At 44.8% G+C, this 23,394-nt stretch overlaps 1 pseudogene; it reads left to right on the top strand.

The window, feature by feature from the left end:
• The first annotated feature begins 510 nt into the window (after positions 1 to 510).
• Positions 511 to 23,115, top strand: LOC127624707 (myosin heavy chain, fast skeletal muscle-like; annotated as a pseudogene).
• The last annotated feature ends 279 nt before the right edge of the window (positions 23,116 to 23,394 follow it).

The following is a 23,394-nucleotide window of genomic DNA, read 5'->3' as shown; positions in this document are numbered from 1 at the left end:
GCTGTTGTGCGCCGTATGGTCCAACAGCATGCAGAGCATCAGAGGAATAGCAGGAACTTGGTGTGTAACTCACAGCAACTGCAAACACGACCATCGGCTCCGAAGAAATTTTCTGAATGAACTCCCGTATTCGCCCCGCTTAAATACCAGTATGTCCGGGGGCGGGATATGCAAATACCGTCTGCCAACTTCTCATTGGCCTTTTTTCATAGAACAGAGGTATATATCGGTGCTCAAGAGAGACCCCTAGTGTCGCTTCTCTGACACAACGTGGAGAGAGTGACAGAAGGGGAACTATATTTGAGCTTTGTAGATAATTTCATATTGTTTTGGGTGCATTAGATACAGTACAGAGATAGAACGTCTTGATTGCAGAGTTTATCAGACATGTATCATTGCTATCAGACTTGTTTTGAAACTAAATTGAATTTTTGTAATGTTCCATTTTTGAAATGTTATTAATTGAACATAATACAATTTCCCTTGACTTTTTTTCAGTAAGCCGGCACCATGAGTACGGACGCGGAGATGGCCCTTTATGGCAAGGCTGCCATATATCTACGCAAGCCTGAGAAGGAGAGAATTGAGGCTCAGAACAAGCCCTTTGATGCTAAGTCTGCTTGCTATGTGGTTGATACCAAAGAGTTGTATGTCAAAGGAACAATCAAGAGCAAAGATAGTGGCAAAGTCACCGTTATTTTGCTTGACACTAAGGAGGTGAATGTAACTTATTGCATGTAAACAAGATGCTCAATACATTACTCATTGCCATTTTCTCTGGTAAATCTAACATATGCTGGATTACATTTATAGGAGAGTTGCTAAGGAGGATGATGTCTTCCCAATGAATCCTCCCAAGTATGACAAGATTCAGGACATGGCCATGATGACCCATCTCAATGAAGCCTCTGTGCTGTATAACCTCAAAGAGCGTTATGATCTACGTAAGTAAAAATAATTATAATAATAATAATTTCAAATTCATTTTGACTGTGATGCTGTAATCTGACCTCTTCTCTGCTCATTTCAGACCTACTGTGGACTGTTTTGTGCTACTGTGAACCCCTACAAGTAGCTCCCAGTGTATGATTCTGTCTGCCTGCAGAGGCAAAAAGCGTATGGAGGCCCCCACCCCACATCTTCTCTGTCTCTGACAATCAGTTCATGCAAACTGGTATAATCTTAATTTTTTACAAAATATTTTGATTTGTGTAATTCTGGATTTTAGTTTTTATATAACAACTATTAAAAATTATTACCTTTGAATTTACAGACAGAGAGAACCAGTCTGTCCTGATTACGTATGTATCTACTGTTATAAGTTGTAAACTTATAACTCTGATGTAAAGAACATTAATATTTTCTTCTCATGGAAAATTGCACATGTCTGATCATCTTCTGTCTTATCATCTGTCATAAACCAGTGGAGAATCTGGTGCTAACACCAAAACACCAAACGTGTCATCCAGTACTTTGCCACAGTTGCAGTGGCGGGTGGTGACAAGAAGAAAGATCAAGCTCCTGGCAAAATGAAGGTATAAAACTATGTTCCTATCTATTTATGTAAATAATTGAAAATAATTATTAAGAATTGCAGTTCTCAATATAATATAATATATGACTATTATATTGAAAATTGCCAGCTGAATTAGTAAAAAAAACCGTCTTGGGTTACATGTGTAACCCTTGTTCCCTGAAAAAAGCGGAATGAGATGCTGCGCTGCTAAGCGGTACGGGGAACAACTCTAGCTGTGAACCGAGCTGAATAATGTGTGAGCTGAGATGTCGACTCAAGGGCATAAGAGCCCGGAGTAGCAAAGCATCTTACCCATAAAGTTCGATGAATGTGTGCGAAGAGAACCCTATCGCAACACAAACTTGTCATAAAAACTGATGAATGTGAACGGAGAGGACCAGCCTGCCGCATCACAAACTTGTTCAGGCATGAGCTGAGATGTCGACTCAAGGGCATAAGAGCCCGGAGTAGCAAAGCATCTAACCCATAAAGTTCGATGAATGTGTGCGAAGAGAACCCTATCACAACACAAACTTGTCATAAAAACTGATGAATGTGAGCGGAGGGGACCAGCCTGCCACATCACAAACTTGTTTAGGCATGGGCTGAGATGTCGACTCAAGGACATAAGAGTCCGGAGTAGCAAAGCGTCTAACCCATAAAGTTCGATGAAGGTGTGCGAAGAGAACCCTATCGCAACACAAACTTGTCATAAAAACTGATGAATGTGAGCGGAGAGGACCAGCCTGCCGCATCACAAACTTGTTCAGGTATGAGCTGAGATGTCGACTCAAGGGCATAAAAGCCCGGAGTGCAGAACATTCAAACTAAAAAAGTCCAATGAATGTGTGCGGAGAGGACAACCTGCCGCATCACAAACTTGTTTAGACATGGGCTGAGATGTCGACTAAAGGACATAAGAGTCCGGAGTAGCAAAGCATCTAGCCCATAAAGTTCGATGAATGTGTGCGAAGAGAACCCTATCGCAACACAAACTTGTCATAAAAACTGATGAATGTGAGCGGAGAGGATCAGCCTGCCGCATCACAAACTTGCCGGGGAAAGAAATGCATACACGCATTCTGGGTCATGTATGTGTCTTAACGTCCAGACCCAAGGGGGCTGGGTGATTTCAGGGAGAAGTAGAGGAGACATTGCGCTATTCATAGAGGCAAAGAGGTCCTCTTCTGCCCTAAGATCTCACCCAAACTTGTTCCAAGTAGAAAAAGCCCGGCATTTAAAAAGGTCTCGATAACCTCAGGAGAAAGCCCTGTGTCCCTCAGTTGGTACCCTTAGGGGCCAAACATGAAAGATTCCACAATTCGGGGCAGGGATGAAATATTGCCCTGTGCCTGAGATAGAAGATCCTTCCTGTTCGGAATCGCCCAAGGCGAGCCGTCGAGGGAAGAGATTAGCTCCAAGAACCAAGCCCTGTTCGGCCAGCGCGGTGCTATCAGTAAGAGGCAAAAACCCTTGCTGGTGAACTCTGGGCAACTACTACCTTAGGGTGGAGTTCTTAACTCCCCCGTTGGTATTTTCTGTCTGGACCGTAAATCTGCTCCCGTATACGGGCATCCAGGGATATAACTGACCTGAGCGACAGGAGCTTACCCTGGGCCCTAAGGAGAATCCGACGTGTCAGAAATACAGCTGACAAGAACGTGGGTCTCCTTGATGATTTATGTAAGAGGCTACCGCTGTATTGTCCACCCGCATCAAGACATGGCAGCCTCAGGAGGAGGTATTTCAGGGCCAGAAATACAGCCATCAACCCGAGACAGTGACTGTGACAACCGAGCTGATGACCCTCCTATCCCCTTAAGCTGGACGACCACTTAAGGCCGCTACCCAGCCCGTCAGGAAGGCGTCTGTCGTTAGCAGTCTGCGACAACAAGACGCACCTAGAGTGGGACACAAGGCAGAAAACCGGGGTCTGAACCACATAGAAAGGGAACGAAGCCTGAGGCGCGTAACCCTTTTTAGCTTAGGGGTTTTGGCCCTTGGAAGAAATCCCCTGGCTTTTGGCCACAACAAAAATGGTCTCATGAGCAGAAGGTCCAGAGGGATCACCGTGGACGCGGTCGCCCTGAGACCTGGAAATCGTTGATACTGATAACAGTGCAACCTTGACCTAGCCTGACTTTGCTCAGGGTGATCTGAATGGACTCAATCATAGCGGGAGACAGTTGTGCCCGCATTGTGATTGAACTCCATACGATGCCCTGATAGACAGTGTTCTGAGTGGGAGAGAGGACGCGTTTCTTGGCGTTGAGCCTCAACCCCAGAGAAACAGATGAGCTAAGACGATGTCCCTGTGCTGAACTGCCAGTTCCTGGAACTGCGCTAGGATCAGCCAGTCGTCTACATAATTCAGAATGCAGATGCCCCGGAGTCGCAAGGAGCCAGCGCTACATCATGCATTGTGAATGTGCGGGTAAAAAGGGCTAGGCTGAGTGAAAGAACCTGACCCTGGAAGACTTTGCCCCCGGAAGTGAACCTCAGGAACTTTCCATGTTGTGGCAGAACTTCTAAATGAAGTACAGAAGTGCATCATAAGATCGATGGTGACCAGCCAAACGAGTTGTAGGGCTTGAGACACGACCGTCTTGACAGGCATCATCTTGGACTTGAACACCCACGGGCAGTTCAAGCTTTAAGATCTAAGCCAGACGCCACCCCTCACCCTCCATGGGAAAATGGGAAGTATTTAGTGTAATAACCTAACTCTCTCTCTGGAAGGGGAACACATACCATGGCCCCTTTAACCAGGAGATTGAGTTTTTTTGTTTTTACATAAAAAGAAATCCGGTTCACGGTAGTGAGAACATGCCGTTGAAACACGGAAAAGCGGCGAGTGAATTAAATCCTGACGCCCTTCTAAGACCCACAGAAAAGAATATATCCGTCAGAAGTTTCCACGCTGCCAGGATCTCTGAGATGGGTATTATATTTTAACACTTCCTGTTGAGGGGTTGTCGAGTGTTTCGCGTCCTGAATAAAATGCAGGAACAGCGAAAACACCCAATTTTGACGGAAGCCTCTGCAACCCGAAACACCAAGAGGTGGCGGGAATGGAGAGGCTTCATGGGGGTACCGGGAGGGGTGAAGTGAAGCACGCGCCCCGTCCCGAGGGGAGCTACCCCCTAATCTAGGCGCAAGACCGTCAGGGTTTTCTCTTACTAGCATTTATAGTCCTGAGGTCTTGCTTCGGGGGCTGGCGAGGGCGGCGAGACTGTCCCCAATCGCTGGGAGGAGGAGCACGACTCCCCACGCTTTGCTTTTGAGCCTCCCTTCAGTTAGGACCGAGGCGGGTCTGAGGCTTGCTCGTCAAGTGCAGAACCCACACTCAGGTCGTCCAGGAGGTCAGCCTAGTACGCCTGTAAAACAGCATAGTGTGCAGAGCAGCACCAGCCTGACCTGCTGCTTGATAAGCCCTTCCCACTAAAGTGGAGGTAGTCCTACAAGGCTTTGAGGGGAGAGCGGGCTACTTAAGTGACGATGCCGAGCCCGGCGAGAGATAGCCCGCAAGCGTCTCTTCGACCGGCAGCATCACTGAATACCCCTGTGCCTCAGCACCCATGATAGTCATATAATGACGTCGAGGGTATTTGAACACGGGAAGAAAAAGAAAAAAAGAAAAAAAAAAAATATATATATATATATATATATATATATATATATATATATATATATATATATATATATATATATATATATATATATATATTTATTTTTTTTATTTTTTTTTTTTTTTAGGGGTTCTCCATGAACGAAAAAGCTCTTCATGGAGGTTATCAAAGAAGGGAAGGGACCCATGAGGCGTTCCCTTTCTTAGACTGGAAGATAAAATCTATCCCCTAATTTGGAGTGTTTGGGGGTCTCTTTTTCGCGTGGCCAGTCCAATCAGGCAACCGCACGAGTAACAACATCGAGCAATTCCTCCATAGATTTTTTATCGCGGATGGAAAGCTCGGAGGCGGGAAAGAGAATCGCGATCCACCTCATGATCCGAAGAAGCGTCGGAACGCGCTTCGAGATCATGTGAAGGACCAGCTGGGTTTGGGGAGAGAGTGAGAGAAAGGGATCAACCCGTCCCTTGCTCCTCAGCCAAATCCATGCAAGAGCCCCACAAACTATCTTTTTTTTTTTTTTTTTGTGAGTGCTGACTCCCGGAAGCAAGCGAGGCGAGCACGACGCACTCTGCCTGTTAAAGCAAATTGCAGCTCGCACCCACCCTGCTGCAACGCGAGAGCAGCGTGCTTTTACCCCCAAACAAACAGAGCAAAAACTGATGTGTGTCGTCTTCAGCTATAGAGCGAGAAGAGGGGAACACACACCATTTGCGGCTTTCAGTCATTCTCTCTTTTTTTTTCTTTCTATTTTTAGAAATATATATATATAATATTTTCTAAACAGAAGAGAAAAGAGAACAACGTTCACTGCACACTGCCTAACTGATTCTAACTCCTAACAGAGGAAAGAAAGTTTTGACAGGGTTTGTGAAACAAACAGAAACTGTGTAACACTCCCCAAAATCTTTAAGTGGAGTTTACACTAATTATGGGATCTACCGTACTGTTTCTAAAGATAGGTAATGGAGTGGAGAAAATAAATATCAACACTGATGAAAAATCAATAAACCCAAGTGTATTAACAAACCAATAATATTTACAACAATAACAAGCAAGGTGTATATACATGTAAAAGTGAAGTCCAGAGTGCACAGAGTTATATACAGTGATCAGATCAGCCTCACCGGGAATTTTGATAGTCCGTGAGCACGACCAAGTGATGAAGTGATGAAGTGATGATTGACCAATGTCCTCTGATAAAAAAGTAATCCTGGCTGCGAGCCAAACGAAAATACTCCCAAAGAGGAACGACGTCTCAGCGCTTCCAGGTCAGTCACCAGTGTAATCTGATGTATGAGTGAAGTTTTGAAAATGAGCGTACTCGCAAAAGAGCGTCTGACAACCGGCATAGCAGTTCCTTAAATAGAAAGTCAATGATACTTCCTGTTTACGTGGCAGGAAAACACGTAACATGAAAACACGCGAAGATCTCGCGTGAACAGAGATGGGGATCAACACACAACAGCTGAGGGATTGACAGATAACAGGGGAAAGCAATATAACTAATAAGCAATAATGACAAGCATAATTAGTTTAATGTCATAACCCATATATATATCACATCCCCTTATGTGGCCACGCTACAACAGAATCGCTCTGAAAAAAGAGTTTCTGACGACACCTGGTGACGTATCCATTTATAGCCTGGCCGCAGGTGCATCTAATGATTACATCAGCCGAGGCTATAAATTCCGGTCAATGTTCATTCACGTGTTGCACACATTATTCAGCTCGGTTCACAGCTAGAGTTGTTCCCCGTAGCGCTTAGCAACGCAGCATCGTAGTGAAGCTTTTTGTAAAGGGAACTGCACCTTTTGTAAAATATGTGTACCTATATCATTTGTTAAACAAATAAATAAAAAAAAAAAAGTCCTGACAAATTTAGACATGAAGCATTCAATACATTAAAACACTTCACACGATACAGGGATCTCTTGAAGACCAGATCATTGCTGCCAACCCTCTACTTGAGGCTTATGGTAATGCCAAGACTGTGAGAAATGACAACTCTTCTCGTTTTGTAAGTTCATCTTTTTTATTTATACAGAGCACTTGGCCAGTTTTGCTGGAATTTTCTGTTGCACTGTAACAACAATGTTATTTTATATAACAACAGGGTAAATTCATCAGAATTCACTTTGGCTCAACTGGAAAACTGTCACGTGCTGATATTGAGACATGTAGGTGGACATGCTTTTAATTTATCAATCTGTATATTTTTCTCTGTCTATCACTCTTCAGAACATGACTTTCTTACATTCTCTCAACAGATCTACTGGAGAAGTCTAGAGTGACATTCCAACTTTTCAGATGAGAGAGGCTACCACATCTTCTACCAGATGATGACCAACCATAAGCCTGAGCTGATTGGTAGTTGGATATCATTTAATTCAAAGCCATTTTTTTAATGGAAAATAATATTTTTAAATACTTGTAATATTGATAAATACCTTTTCATAAATGCTCTGTGTAGTTTACAGAAATGACTCTCATTACCACCAACCCCTATGACTTCCCCATGTGCAGTCAGGGTATTTGCTAATATTGCTAATACGATTATTGACATACAGTATTCCATGTAAATATGGCAGATCTACAGTAAGTGCTTTTTTTCTGTTTCCAGACTGCTATTGACATTCTGGGCTTTACTAATGAGGAGAAGATGGGTATCTACAAGTTTACTGGAGCTGTGCTGCATCATGGTAACATGAAGTTCAAGCAGAAGCAGCGTGAGGAGCAGGCTGAGCCTGATGGCATTGAGGGTGAGAATACATTGTTTAATGTGTAATCCCATTTAAGAATGGTTTGATTGAAATATCCTTTTCTATTTTCAAATAGGAAAGAGTAGTTCCTATAGTTTTCAGGGCAATAAATGGGATGACATTTAAAATGTTGAACTAAAAATTGCAGAGGCTGACAAAGTCGCCTACCTTCTGGGCTTGAACTGCTGATATGATGAAGGCTTTGTGCTACCCCAGAGTGAAGGTCAGAAATGAGTACGTGGCCAAAGGTCAAACCGTGCCACAGGTATGTAGTAACATAGAGTATATCCAGCTAAGTATGGGTTAGACCTAAAAATTATGAGTAAATCTGACTATTATTGCAAAAGAAGAAGTGACAGTATTTTATCCACAGGTGTACAATTCTGTTAGTGCTTTAGCAAAATCTATCTATGAGAGGATGTTCTTGTGGATGGTCGTTCGTGTCAACCAGATGTTGGACACAAAACAGTCCAGTCAGTTTTACATTGGTGTGCTTGATATTGCTGGCTTTGAGATATTTGATGTAAGAATTATTATTTTATCCAATGTAATGAAAGTTGAAATTCAGTCAAATTCAGTGTTCAGTAAATGTTTCTCTCTCTATTAATGCCCCCCTCTACCCAGTATAACAGCATGGAGCAGCTATGCATCAATTTCACCAATGAAAAACTGCAACAGTTCTTCAACCACCACATGTTTGTGCTGGAACAAGAGGTAGAAGAAGGAGGGCATTGTTTGGGCATTCATTGGCTTCGGCATGGACTTGGCCTCTTGCATTGAGCTCATTGAGAAGGTTTTACTAGCTTATTTCTTCATTTTTATCATTTACATTTCTTAAAATGTGAAACATTTAGTAATACTCCTCTTTCATTTACAATAGCCCATGGGTATCTTCTCCATTCTTGAAGAGGAGTGCATGTTCCCCAAGGCTTCAGACGCTTCCTTCAAGAACAAGCTGTATGATCAGCACCTTGGCAAAAACCAAGCCTTCCAGAAACCAAAGCCTGCCAAAGGCAAAGCTGAGGCCCACTTCTCTTTGGTTCACTATGCTGGAACTGTGGACTACAATGTCACTGGCTGGTTGGACAAGAACAAAGATCTACTGAATGAGTCTGTTTTACAGTTGTACCAGAAATCTTCTGTCAAACTTCTGGCTACTCTCTACCCACCTGTTGTTGAGGGTAATTTTATACATTACAAGTGCATATTAAAAATAGAGAATGATTTAATTAGCTAATTTGAAATGACATTTGGCTTATAATTTTTATGTTTGTAAAGACACAACCAAGAAGGGAGGCAAGAAGAAGGGTGGCTCCATGCAGACTGTGTACTCCCAGTTCAGGGTATGTACAAAGGATGTTGAATCGGAAATAACAATACTGCTGTATTTGAAAAGAGAGAGAACTCCTTTTTATCTTCCACAGGAGAACTTGGGGAAGCTCATGACCAACTTGAGGAGCACTCATCCTCACTTTGTGCGTTGTCTAATTCCCAATGAATCCAAGACTCCAGGTAAAGTAATGAAGGACTTCCATATTTTTTAATGTGAATTGTTTATATTCACAACTCTTGATATAAATGGTTTTATAGGTCTCATGGAGAACTTAATGGTTATCCACCAGCTGAGGTGTAACAGTGTACTGGAGGGTATCAGAATTTGCAGAAAGGGTTTCCCCAGCAGAATCCTCTATGGTGACTTCAAACAGAGGTAAATAGATCTGTATGAAAATACTACTTCCTGTTGGAGGTAGTATTTCCCATCTCCATGTAAAAATAAGAAGCATTTAAAAGAAATATTTCACAGATACAAGGTGCTTAATGCCGGTGTAATCCCTGAGGGACAGTTTATGGACAACATGAAGGCCTCTGAGAAACTCCTGGGATCCATTGATATTGATCATGAAGAGTATAGATTTGGGCATACAAAGGTTCATATTCTGCATTACAACAATTCAAAGATTCAATAACCATGCTGTATGTTTCAGTTATAAATTTAACAAACTCTGCATTGTTGTGCATGAATTCAGATGTTCTTCAAAGCTGGTCTTCTGGGTGTTCTTGAGGAGATGCGTGATGAGAAACTGGCTGCTCTGGTCAAAATGACTCAGGCTCTCTGCCGTGGTTACCTGATGAGGAGGGAGTATGTGAAGATGATGGAGAGGAGGTGAGTTATGTAAGGGTTAATGTGCAGTCACCTGGTCATTATCACAAAATAAACCAAATGGGGGAATCTGGACCTCAGTGCAAAGCGGAGTGGTCTTGTTTCACCCCGAAGGGGGTTATTTTGCGACAATCACTGACTGACTGTATATTATCCTGCTTAATACACAGCTACTTATCACCAAATTAATAAATAAATGGACATAAAATATACATTGACATTATGCTATTATTTGAGAAGAATGAATGAAATAAACCTATGTTTTGATTTCTGTTGATGTTTATTTTGAGAAAATAACTATCTGACTGATCATTATACAGCTAATTACAACATTTATTACAAAATAAATAAATAATTGTACATTAAACATTGAATTAAGTTGAAATTATTTTATAAGCTTACTTGTAGAGATCATGGATTGATACGAAAAGTAGCCAATAATGTTAGAGCGACAGCAGTAGAAATGCCCACTAGCGACTTACAGTAAAATGACTAGCATCAAACGATAAAGTCGCTGTCTGTGAATAGGGCTTTAATACCTGGATGTGCAATTGTTTCTGAGAAATATTAGTCTGCTAGATCATGCCATTGGCCAATTATAATTAAGTATTTCAGAGAGCCGTGTTATACTTAATGATATTTGTGACATTTAATCACCAATTATTCACAGGTCCATTTACACCATCCAATACAACATCCGCTCATTCATGAATGTCAAACACTGGCCATGGATGAAGGTTTACTACAAGATTAAGCCTCTGCTGAAGAGTGCTGAGACTGAGAAGGAGCTGTCAAACATGAAAGAGAATTTTACAAAATGCAAAGAAAATCTTGCCAAGGCTGAAGCCAAAAAGAAGGAGCTTGAGGAGAAGATTGTTTCACTGCTGCAATAGAAGAATGATCTGCAGCTTCAAATAGCCTCTGTGAGTATGCACTAATGAAATGTGGTTCCATTTAAAAATGATACACATTTTTTACCATAATATGTAAAATCCTTTTTCCTGTCAGGAAGGTGAAAATCTCTCAGATGCTGAGGAGATGTGTGAGGGTCTGATCAAAAACAAAATCCAGCTTGAAGCTAAACTCAAAGAGACAACTGAGAGAATGGAGGATGAGGAGGAAATAAATGCTGAACTCACAGCCAAGAAGAGGAAACTGGAGGATGAGTGCTCTGAGCTGAAGAAGGACATTGATGACCTAGAGCTCACCTTGGCTAAAGTGGAAAAGGAGAAACATGCAACTGAAAATAAGGTTTGAGTTTGATTTGGTTTAATACAGTATTATTTCATTTCTACTGTTACATAATATTTTTTTAAAGAAAATTAATTAGGAGAAAAGGAAGTAATTTAGTATCCAACATCACTCAGGTCAAGAACCTGACCTAGGAAATGGCAGGACAGGATGAGAGCCTTTCCAACCTTACAAAGGAGAAGAAAGCCCTCCAAGAGGCACATCAGCAGACTCTGGATGATCTCCAGGCAGAGGAGGACAAAGTCAACACCCTGACCAAAGCTAAGACAAAACTTGAGCAACAAGTTGATGATGTGAGTTACTCTTTCAACATGTCCTTAATTCATTTAATGTAAATTTTTGTACACTTTTTTTTTTTTTTTTTTACAATATATAAACATTTATATATTGTTTTCCCATAGCTTGAGGGTTCCCTTGAACAAGAGAAAAAGCTCTGCATGGATCTTGAGAGAGCCAAAAGAAAGCTTGAAGGAGACCATAAATTGGCCCTTGAGACCACTATGGACCTGGAGAATGACAAGCAGCAATCAGATGAGAAACTTAAGAAGTATTTTAAAACATCAAATTATTAAAATTTCTATTGCTATGTTTGTGTTATGTTGTTTATGTATGTTATTGTTATACACACAAGTTATTGTTGAACTCCCACAGGAAAGACTTTGAAATAAGCCAGCTCCTGAGCAAGATTGAGGATGAGCAATCTCTTGGAGCTCAACTCCAGAAGAAGATCAAGGAGCTTCAGGTAATTGGAATTTTTTGGTATTTTATTTTTGTTGCATTGTTATTTAAAAAAAAAATCAAGATCAGAAATTAATTAATTACTTGCCCTTGTTGAAGAACTGGAGAAAGAGATTGAGGCTGAGCGTGCTGCTCGTGCAAAAGTGGAGTAGCAGAGAGCTGATCTTTCCAGGGAATTTGAGGAGATCAGTGAGAGGCTTGAGGAAGCTGGAGGAGCAACTTCTGCTCAGATTGAGATGAATAAGATGCGTGAGGCAGAATTTCAGAAGCTGCGTCGTGATCTTGAAGTGGCCACCCTCCAGCATGAAGCCACTGCTGCTGCCCTCCGCAAGAAGCAGGCCGACAGTGTGGCTGAGCTGGGAGAGCAAATCGACAACCTCCAGCGCATCAAGCAGAAGCTTGAGAAGAGTGAATACAAAATGGAGATTGATGATCTCTCAAGCAACATGGAGGCTGTTGCCAAAGCAAAGGTTGAGAATTGTGTTTCTAAAAAATGAATCAATTGTGTAGGATTTTTTGAATATCTAAAAACTTTGTATTTGCAGTCCAATCTAGAGAAGATGTGCCGCACACTTGAGGACCAACTCAGTGAAATTAAGTCCAAGAACGATGAGAACCTTCGCCAGTTAAATGACCTCAGTGCTCAAAGAGCAAGACTTCAAACTGAAAATGGTAAGAGATGAAAATTATGATCAAATTATTTGTATGTTGAGAATTATTAAGTATATAGTGTATTAAAATATTTCTGCATTGAATTTATGACTCTAACTTAGGCTTATTAGAAACAACCATACTGATTACTAAAATACTTTCTCACCAACAGGTGAGTTTGGCCGTCAGTTAAAAGAGTAAGAGGCTCTAGTTGCTCAGCTCACCAGAGGCAAACAAGCTTTCACTCACTTAAGAGACATATTGAAGAGGAAGTTAAGGTATTACAGCAAAATTATTGTGACCACATATTTGCCTGTGCAGAGTAAAGCTAATAGCATGACTTTGCATCCTAGGACAAGAATGCGCTGGCCCATGCTGTGCAGTCAGCCCGTCATGACTGTGACCTGCTCCGTGAGCAGTTTGAGGAAGAGCAGGTGGCAAAGGCTGAGCTGCAGTGGGGAATGCCTAAGGCCAACAGTGAGGTTGCTCAATGGAGAACCAAATATGAAACTGATGCCATCCAGCGCACAGAGGAGCTAGAAGAATCCAAGTATGAACATCAGAGGAGCTGATAAACACTTGTTAATATGTGAAAATGTTTGTATCATAAGATTAATATTGACAAATTCACAACAGGAAGAAGCTGGCTCAGCGTCTGCAAGAGGCAGAAGAACAAATTGAGGCAGTAAACTCCAAATGTGCCTCTCTGGAGAAGACCAAACAGAGACTCCAGGGTGAAGTGGAGGACCTCATGATTGATGTGGAGAGAGCCAATGGCTTGGCTGCCAACCTTGACAAGAAGCAGAGGAACTTTGACAAGGTAAACAATTTGACTGCTTCTGTTATATGCCAATTCTTCTCACATCTCAAAGTAATAATATTGTTAGCTGAGCCTGAAATTTCCTGGCAGAATGGAAGCAGAAGTATGAGGAAGGTCAGGCAGAGCTGGAAGGTGCCCAGAAAGAGGCACGCTCACTCAGCACTGAGCTGTTCAAGATGAAGAACTCCTATGAGGAGAGTCTGGATCAGCTGGAGACACTCAAGAGAGAAAACAAGAACCTGCAGCATAAGACTACATTTGTTGAATTATTTATTAACTTCAACACTCTTAGTGTTAAATCAGTATTGGGAATTGAATGTGTATACTGTTTATAATATACTAATACTATTTTATTTCTCTTCTGTAGAGGATATCTCAGATCTGACAGAGCAGATAGGTGAGAGTGGTAAAAGCATTCATGAGCTGGAAAAGGCCAAGAAGGCTGTTGAGGCTGAGAAGTCTGAGATTCAGACTGCCATGGAGGAGGCTGAAGTGAGTATCTGAAATAATTGTATTGAAGATTAATATGTATTATTTTGTTGTAAAAAAATGTAGCACTATCTTGTCCTGTTAATAATTGTTTTCAATATGAAATTTTAAAATTATTTTAATTTAAATATTTTTCACCTTTCATAGGGCACCCTGGAGCATGAGGAATCTAAGATCCTTCGTGTCCAACTTGAGCTAAACCAGGTCAAGAGTGAGATCGACAGGAAGCTTGCAGAGAAGGATGAGGAGATGGAACAGATCAAGAGGAACAGCCAGAGAGTCATTGAGTCCATGCAGAGCACTCTTGACTCTGAGGTCAGGAGCAGGAATGATGCCCTGAGAATCAAGAAGAAGATGGAGGGAGATCTTAATGAGATGGAGAATCCAATCTCCAGGCTGCTGAGGCCCAGAAACAGCTGAGGAATGTTCAGGGACAACTCAAGGTATGTGACCTCTCTCTGGCTTTCAGTTTGTATAAGTGTGTAAATGAGTATGCTACACACAAATGAAAAGAAAAAACTAATCAGGGAGCCCTCAAATAAATATATGTACAGGATGCCCAACTACACCTTGATGATGCCCTGAGAGGACAGGAAGACATGAAGGAGCAGGTGGCCATGGTGGAGTGCAGAAACACTCTGATGCAGGCTGAGATTGAGGAGCTGAGAGCAGCTCTGGAGCAGGCAGAGAGAGGCCGCAAAGTGGCTGAACAAGAGCTGGTGGACGTCAGTGAGCGTGTTGGACTCCTGCACTCTCAGGTAAAAGCATAAAGTTGCTATTGTTTTTGTAGAGTTAAATTATGGTAATTGAAATTGTTATTTTAAAAAGAAATTGAATTATCTTATCCATTTTGTAGAACACAAGTTTAATGAACACCAAGAAGAAGCTTGAAGCTGACATTGTTCAAATCCAGAGTGAAGTTAATGACACTGTACAGGAAGCCAGAAACGCAGAAGAGAAGGCCAAGAAGGCCATCACTGATGTGAGAAACTGAAAATTCAAGGAGCTTCTCAAGAATCTGCACACTTAAATATTTAGGCCTAATGCAAATTTGTGGAATTTATCATTTTCAAAAGGCTGCAATGATGGCAGAAGAGCTCAAAAAGGAGCAGGACACCAGTGCTCACCTTGAGAGGATGAAGAAAAATTTGGAAGTCACTGTGAAGGACCTGCAGCACCGTCTGGATGAGGCTGAGAATCTGGCCATGAGGGGAGGAAAGAAACAACTCCAGAAACTGGAGTCAAGAGTACGCTTGCCTTTATTTCAGTGTTCATTATCTTGATATGGGTGCTGTGAAGTGTATGTCATACTACAATACTGCTTACTTTGTGTTTGATAGTGTTTTGATAGCACATTTATTTGAGTGAAATGTGTTTAATAATATCTATAATTAAGGTCTGTGAGCTTGAGACTGAAGTGAGGCAGAACAGAGACGTGGAATTGATGCTTGTTAAAGGTGTTCGCAAATATGAGAGGAGAGTGAAGGAGCTCACCTACCAGGTAAAGAAAATTTAATAAAATTTCAGACAACATTATTCTTATTATATTCTAGTCTAATGTATGTTTATTACCTGCAGACTGAGGAGGATAAGAAGAACATCACCAGACTGCAAGATCTGGTTGACAAGCTTCAGCTGAAGGTCAAGGCTTACAAGAGGCAGGCTAAAGAAGCTGTGAGTATCTAATTTGAAAATGATAAATGCCACATTTCACATTGTTTGTGCCTTGTACACCTATATATTTGACGTTGCAGGATGAACAAGCCAACACTCATCTGTCCAAATTGAGGAAGTCACAGCATGAGCTGGAGGAGGCTGAGGAGCGCGCTGACATTGCTGAATCTCAGGTCAACAAGCTCAGAGTCAAGAGCCGTGATGCTGGATATGTAATTTATATGATAATATCAGTTCCCCTTCTGTCGCTCTCTCCACGTTGTGTCAGAGAAGCGACACTAGGGGTCTCTCTTGAGCATCGAATATACCTCTGATCTATGAAAAAAGGCCAACGAGAAGTTGGCAGCTAGTATTTGCATACCCCACCCCCAGACATACGGGTACAAAGGCGAGACAAATACTAGCGTTCATTCAGAAATTTTCTTCTGAGCCGATGGTTGTGCATGCTGTTCGCGTGAGATCACACCAGTTCCAGTATTCCTCTGACAATTTCTCCTTCTTGCACGGCAGTGCAATTGCCCCTGGGTGCTTCGACAGTGCAGAAACCCAAACTCTAAGAGAGTTGTTTAAAATAGTGATTTTCTCTAAAAGAGCAATACACAGCGGCGTTGAACATCCTTTTCAGGACGCATCTTTTTAAAGACGCGTTTCCGCCTCTGTGTAGTTTCTGGATGCGGTTGATTTCTCCCCACCTCCGACGGTCATAAAAGCTGCCTGGCGTACTTGGGTTGCGATTACACGCAGGCAGAGTTTTTATGAATGGTCTATGTTTTCAGGGCGAGAACATAGCCATAACAGCATTGCGGTCGTAGGCTTTCTATTGTCATGAGATAAAGCCACTTCAGCAGCCCCCATGCCTCGCCTCTTTCCCACGGGATTGAGGCAGGCGCCGCGGGCAATGGAGGCGATTTGGGGACAATGACGGGCTGTGTTCTCCGCGTAAATCCCCGCGAACCACCGCCTCCCCGGCACGCTTGCTGGCTTCCGTCCGAGCTCGGGATGAGCGATTTCTCTCCAATCGGTTATGTTCTCAGTGCGAGAACATAGCTGAGGCAGCATTGCGGTCGTAGGCAATCTTTTATCATGAGAGAAAGCCACTTCAGCCGCCCCCCACGCCTCGCCTCGCCTCCTTCCCACGGGATTGAGACAGGCGCCGCGGGCGATGGAGGCGATTTGGGGAAAATGACGGGCTGTGTTCGCCGGGTAAATCCCCGCAAACCACCCGCCTCCCCGGCACGCTTGCTTGCTCCCATCTGAGCTCGAGATGACAGCGGCCCGCTTCGCGGCCGGCCTTCCGGTCCCTTGAGCTCCCGGAATTGGATGACCATAATCACCACTGCATCGAAGAGTGTTACTGCAGCGTCTGATGTTGATGGCTCGTCTGCGCTGCCACCTTCGTCTGCAAGCCAAGCTTCCTCGCTCCTCCGCTCTCACTACCCTCGGCGGTAGAGCGGTCCCAGACCACTCCCCCCCTGCACGCCATGGCCCCCTCCTGCAAGTCCACTGGGCCAAGGCACTCCAAAATTTGCACTTGGGTAGTCCTGTTCTTGACGTGCCGCAGGAACTGCACTCGAACAGGCGATGGCCACCCTCGTGGTCTGGAAACGCAACACATGGACTGGACCTGGTCGCAGTAGATGAGGTAGACAAAGCACGCTTTCTCAAACGCTCCCGTCTCCCAGCTCCATCCATTCGGCGACACCACATGACGACTCCACCCAGCAGTCCTCAGTGGTGAAGAAACAGATGGAGGCTATTTCACACATCCTGCCCTGCCGCAAACCTGCCGCCAGGGGCCATGCCCTGTCTGCTCACCGAAGGCGTCCTCCTGCGGCTTTCAAGAAATAAAGAAAAGCGGTGCTCCGCCTCAACAAGTATGGGCCCAATTCTCAGCCCCGGCTTCGAGCTCCCCGCAGAAGATGGATGCCCCCTCATCTCACGGACCCCCTCGAGGACATGGAAGGCTCCCAGGCGCTCCTGAGGTGACCGACCCAGAGACCGGGACGTTAGCTCCGGAGCTGGTAAGACCACTCCGTACCCCGGTGGGTGGCCGGGAGGAGAATCTTTTGTTGAATTCATTTCATTTGGCCGCACCCCCTAACGGGGGCTGTGGTACTCACATTCTCAATAATAGAGCTATTTCCTTTTTTGTCTCTGGGTCACCTGGCCCGCAAATGCCATTCTCACGGCACTCTGCCGCCAGGCCTCAACAGTCCCGGCATGCTGGACGTGGCCACAGCCTGCCTTCAGCCCCACGACGGTCCCCCGGCCGGCCGGTTCTGATGAGTCTAGAGGACGCCTGCAACTGGACCTCCTCCTCCAGTCATGAACCCTGCCGGGCGCGGAGCAAGATAAGTGCCTTGAGTTTGTTCTCAGCACCAAAGCCTCGGGACGCACCCTTGACTCCCGACGCCACACTACCTGCTTCGCCCCACTGCGAAGCCCCCGCCAGGTACGTCCAAAATACTCGTCCCCTTGGTACCCCCAGCACGGAGTTTGGAGGCGTGGCTTTCACTGCCCAACCCGTCACGCTGGTTTTACGGACCATTCGACTCAGTTACGCAATTCAGTTTGCCAGGCCCCGCCCCCCCCTTCGCCCCCCTTCGCGGGTCGATGGCAAACATGCCAAATCCCTGCGCAAAGACGTGATAGGGCCTGTCCCCCCAACCGAAATGGAGAAGGGTCTCTACAGCCCTTACTTCGTTGTACCCAAGAAAGGCGGCGGCTTACGACCAATCTTGGACTTTTTCAACCGAGCACTGCTCAAACTCCCATTCTAAATGCTCACGTAAAAGTGTATCTTAACATGCATCCGGCACCTTGATTGGTTCGCAGCGGTAGACCTGAAGGACGCGTACTTCCACGTCTCAATTCTGCCACAACACCAACCCTTCCTACGGTTCGCGTTCGACGGCCAGGCGTTTCAGTACAATGTCCTCCCTTTTGGCATGTCTCTGTCCCCTTGCGTCTTCACGTAAGTCGCAGAGGCAGCCCTTGCCCCGCTCCGAGAAGCCGGCATCCGCATACTCAACTACCTCAATGACTGCCTCATACTGGCCCACTCCCGAGAGTTACTATGCGCTCACAGAGACCAGGTGCTTAAACACCTCAGCCGCTTGGGGCTTCAGGTCAACCGAGAAAAGAGCAAGCTCACTCCGGTTCAGAGCATCTCCTTTCTCGGCATGGAGTTAGACTCAGTTTCAATGTCTGCACGTCTCACAAACGAGCGTGCACAGTCGGTGCTGAAATGCCTCGCAAAGTTCAAGCCAGGCACAACGGTCCCTCTAAAACTCTTCCAGAGGCTCCTGGGGCATATAGCATCCTCCGCCGCAGTCACGCCGCTGGTGTTGATGCATATGAGACCGCTTCAGCACTGGCTTCAGACTCCAGTCCCGAGATGAGCATGGCGCCACGGCACGCACCGTGTGATAATCACCCCTGCATGCCACCAAACACTCAAACCCTGGACAGACCTCTGCTTTCTATGGGCAGGAGTGCCCCTGCAGCAGGTGTCCCGACGCGTCCTGGTCACTACCGACGCCTCCAAATCGGGTTGGGGTGCCGTTTGCAATGGGCACGCAGCTGCGGGCCTTTGGAGAGGGGCCCCGCTGCGCTGGCATATCAATTGCCTAGAGTTGTTGACTGTTTTCTTTGCCCTGCGAAAGTTCCTCCCGTTAATTCGAGACAAGCATGTCCTAATCAGGTCAGACAGCACCACTGCGGTAGCATACATAAATCACCAAGGCGGCGTACGCTCCTGCCACATGTCACGACTCGCCCGTCGTCTCCTCCTTTGGAGGTCGCTGCGTGCCACTCACATCCCCGGAAAACTCAATGTGGTAGCGGACGCGCTGTCACGACAACGCTTGCCCAGTGGAGAGTGGAGGCTTCACCCCCAGTCGGTCCAGCTGATTTGGGAACGATTCGGCAAGGCCCAGGTAGACCTGCTTGCCTCCCGAGAGACCTCCCACTGCCTGCTCTGGTATGGCCGAACAGAGGCTCCCCTCGGGGAAGACACGCTGGCATACAGCTGGCCCACGGGGCTGCGCAAGTACACATTTTCCCCAGTGAGCCTTCTTGCACAGGTGCTGTGCAAGGTCAGGGAGGACGAGGAGCAAGTCACACTAGTGGCTCCACACTGGCCCACCCGGGCCTGGTTCTCGGACCTCGTACTCCTCCCCACAACCCCTCCCTGGTGAATTCCCCTGAGGAAGGACCTTCTTACTCAGGGGCAGGGCAGGCATCCGCATCCAGACCTCTGGAAACTCCACGTCTGGTCCCTGGACGGGACGCGGAAGATCTAGCTGGCCTACCACCTACTGTCATAGCTCTACTCCCTGAAGTGGCGCTTGTTCGCAAATTGGTGTTCTTCCCGGCTGAAGACCCACAAAGGTGCGAAGTTAGGTCAGTGCTCCTATTCCTGCAGGAGAGGTTGGAGGGGAGGCTGTCCCCGTCCACCTTGAAGGTGCATGTTCTTGCTATCGCGGCCCACCAGGACGCAGTAGACGGCAAGTCCCTTGGTAAGCACGACTTAATCATCAGGTTCCTAAGAAGCGACCGGAGGTTAAATCCCTACCGGCCAAGCCTGTTCCCCTCCTGGGACCTCTCGGTAGTCCTCACGGGCCTCCAGAGACCTCTCTTTGAGCCGCTAGAATCAGTTGGACTCAGGGCCCTCTCTCTTAAGACTGCCCTGCTGATCGCGCTCGCCTCCATCAAGAGGGTCGGGGACCTGCAAGCGTTCTCTGTCAGCGACACTTGCCTGGAGTTCGGTCGGCAGACACTCATGTGATCCTAAGACCGCGACCGGGCTACGTGCCCAAGGTACCACGCCCTATTAGAGATCAGGTAGTGAACCTGGGAGGAGGCAGACCCAGCCCCGTCATTGCTGTGTCTGGTACGTGCTTTGCGTACCTATCTGGACTGCACACAGAGTTTTAGACACTCTGAGCAGTTCTTTGTATGCTTTGGGGGACAGCGGAAAGGAAACACTGTCTCCAAACAGAGGCTTTCCCACTGGGTAGTAGATGCCATTTCATTGGCTTATCACACTCAGGCCGTGCCCCCCCCTTGCGGGTCCGAGCTCACTCGACAAGGAGTGTTGCGTCCTCGTGGGCACTGGCCAGAGGTACCTCCCTGGCAGACATTTGTAGAGCAGCGGGTTGGGTGACACCCAACACCTTTACGAGATACTACAATCTCAGGGTTGAATCAGTTCGGCGGAGGAACTTGCCGACCCAATCCACTTTGGGTACTCAGATCTACCCTGTACTGGAATAGATGCTCCACAGGGTGAGGAATCCTACGCGGACTCCCCCTGTGTGTATTTTCCGTGATACGGTCCCCTTACGAGCGGACCCGTGTTTTCCTTGGGGAAGTTTCGGCTGCCCACCAGTCGCCGTGTGTAGCAACTCCCCCCTCACTGAGGCTGGATCTACCACCGCGCCACTTCCACGTGTCGCCTAAAAACACATGTGATGTATTCACCACCTTACCTCCCCAGCTGGGTAGGGGTGGTCTCTGCAGGGTCTTTTCCCCCTGGAAGAATAGGAAATTGGGTAAGACCCCCTTCCCTCAGTGCGTGTAAGGGCCCCGGCTTTCTATTGCTCTATGCGAGAAACATAGAGAGAAAAGAGGCCCAGCCAGGCTTGGCCCGTTCCCAGGTTGGCAAGCGTCACCTTGTTCCCTTGTCAGGGTAACCTAAAGGATTCCGCCGACTTTTGTGGGGCATTGGGGAATTGTAGTCTGATACAGCTGGTCGTCTGGCACGTAAAAAACACCTGCCCGCTCCTGTGTCAGACCACGTACACGGCTCAGCGCATGGCATAATTTAAATTGGACCCCTAGTGTCGCTTCTCTGACACAACGTGGAGAGAGTGACAGAAGGGGAACGTCTAGGTTACGAATGTAACCTCTGTTCCCCGATGGAGGGAACGAGACGTTGTGTCCTTCCCGGCCACGTCGCTGAGCCGAGCCGCTGTAGTGGCCGGACCATTTCCGGCTCCTCAGAAAAATCCTGAATGAACTCTAGTATTTGCCTCTCCTTTGTACCCGTATGTCCGGGGGCGGGGTATGCAAATACTAGCTGCCAACTTCTCATTGGCCTTTTTTCATAGATCAGAGGTATAGTCGGTGCTCAAGAGAGACCCCTAGTGTCGCTTCTCCGACACAACGTCTCGTTCCCTCCATCAGGGAACGGAAGTTACATTCGTAACCTAGACATTCTAATTCTTACTGAAATATTTCATTTCTGAGGTATTTTAAAACATACTTGCCACAGCTTTACAGCTTTAGTTTAATATCTCAATTTTAACTTTAAATTTATATTAATTATGTATTTGTTCAATTTCTAATTTTTCCAGGTTAAAGAGGTAGCTGAGTGAAAACTTTTCAAAAACGTCTTCGAAAATGTAAAATTAATACTAAATAAAACTTTTACTTTTGGACCTCCATTTCTCTTGATTGATTTGTTGCTTAACACAACATTTTCTAGTACACAAAATATGAACTTTTATATGACATGAACAAAGATCTCAATATGTCACTAAACATTATTATTGCAGATTTATATTTTTCACTTTAAGAAACTTAATAAATTAATCAAATTTCCAGTCATACTCAAAGATAGTAGATAGAGTGCATAGTTTGAAAGGTTATAGTGGTTGTGAGGGGTGGGAAACAATACCGAAATGAATTCCATATTTGCCAGCAATGAAGTCAAGTCAAGTCAAGTCAAGTGGTTTTTATTGTCGTTTCAACCATATACAGTTAGTACAGTACACAGCAAAACGAGACAACGTTCCTCCAGGACCAAGAAGGTCTTCATTAAGTACAACGTATCAGCTGCTTGTGAATGACTGCAGATAATGGTATTTTCACATACAGTGCTGGGTAGATTACTTCTGAAATGTAATCTGGTACTGATTACAAAATAACACAATTTAAATTGTAATCAACAACATAATCTTTTAGATAACCCTTTTTATGTCATATCTAAATCCAAACAGATCTAATCTGATTAATAATTGCATATTTTGATGAACATCTAATCATTCATTTTAAATGTATTAAGTACCAATAAACACTCCTTTATTAAACATTTGTAAATATAAAATCAAACAACAACTTGCTGTTTGTCAGTTGCTGGGTAAATCAAAGGTGCATGAACTGACATAAAAAAACTTGTTGAAAGATAAAAAAAACAATGAAAACATGCTTTTTATTTAATTTTTGTTATTTATGAAAATATGAATTGGACTTTAATTGTCCAGTTTTAAAACAAATAATGACATAATTTCTTTTATTTCAAAAATTTGCTTTAAATGTTGATTTTTATTTCAGAGATAATGAGAAAACTGCTTAATTTCTCATGTTTATTGCTCATAGAGCTGAACGGTGATTGGTCAACCAGCGCTGTCATCTGACCTGCCTTAATCATAATAAGAGTTCGGTGCAATACAGCTCTGCAGCATGGCTGTGTCTAAGGGGGGACATGAAGGGCATTTCCCATCTAGATTTTCCTTGTACTCCGCCCAGGAAACTTATCACACACCTACCCCGTGAAGAGACAACCAGTTGCCCAACCAAAAGATACAAAAATTATTATTGCCTAGTAAGAACATTCTAGAGATGTGATGTGATTTTATTAGTTTAGTCAAAGGAGACGTAGTTTTATATTTTCCCAATGGATTTATTTAAATATA

This window comes from Xyrauchen texanus, chromosome 3 (assembly GCF_025860055.1).
Source record: "Xyrauchen texanus isolate HMW12.3.18 chromosome 3, RBS_HiC_50CHRs, whole genome shotgun sequence".
NCBI classification, from domain to species: domain Eukaryota; kingdom Metazoa; phylum Chordata; class Actinopteri; order Cypriniformes; family Catostomidae; genus Xyrauchen; species Xyrauchen texanus.
The sequence above is the reverse complement of the archived record's forward strand: the minus strand, read 5'-3'. Positions and strand labels throughout refer to the sequence as shown.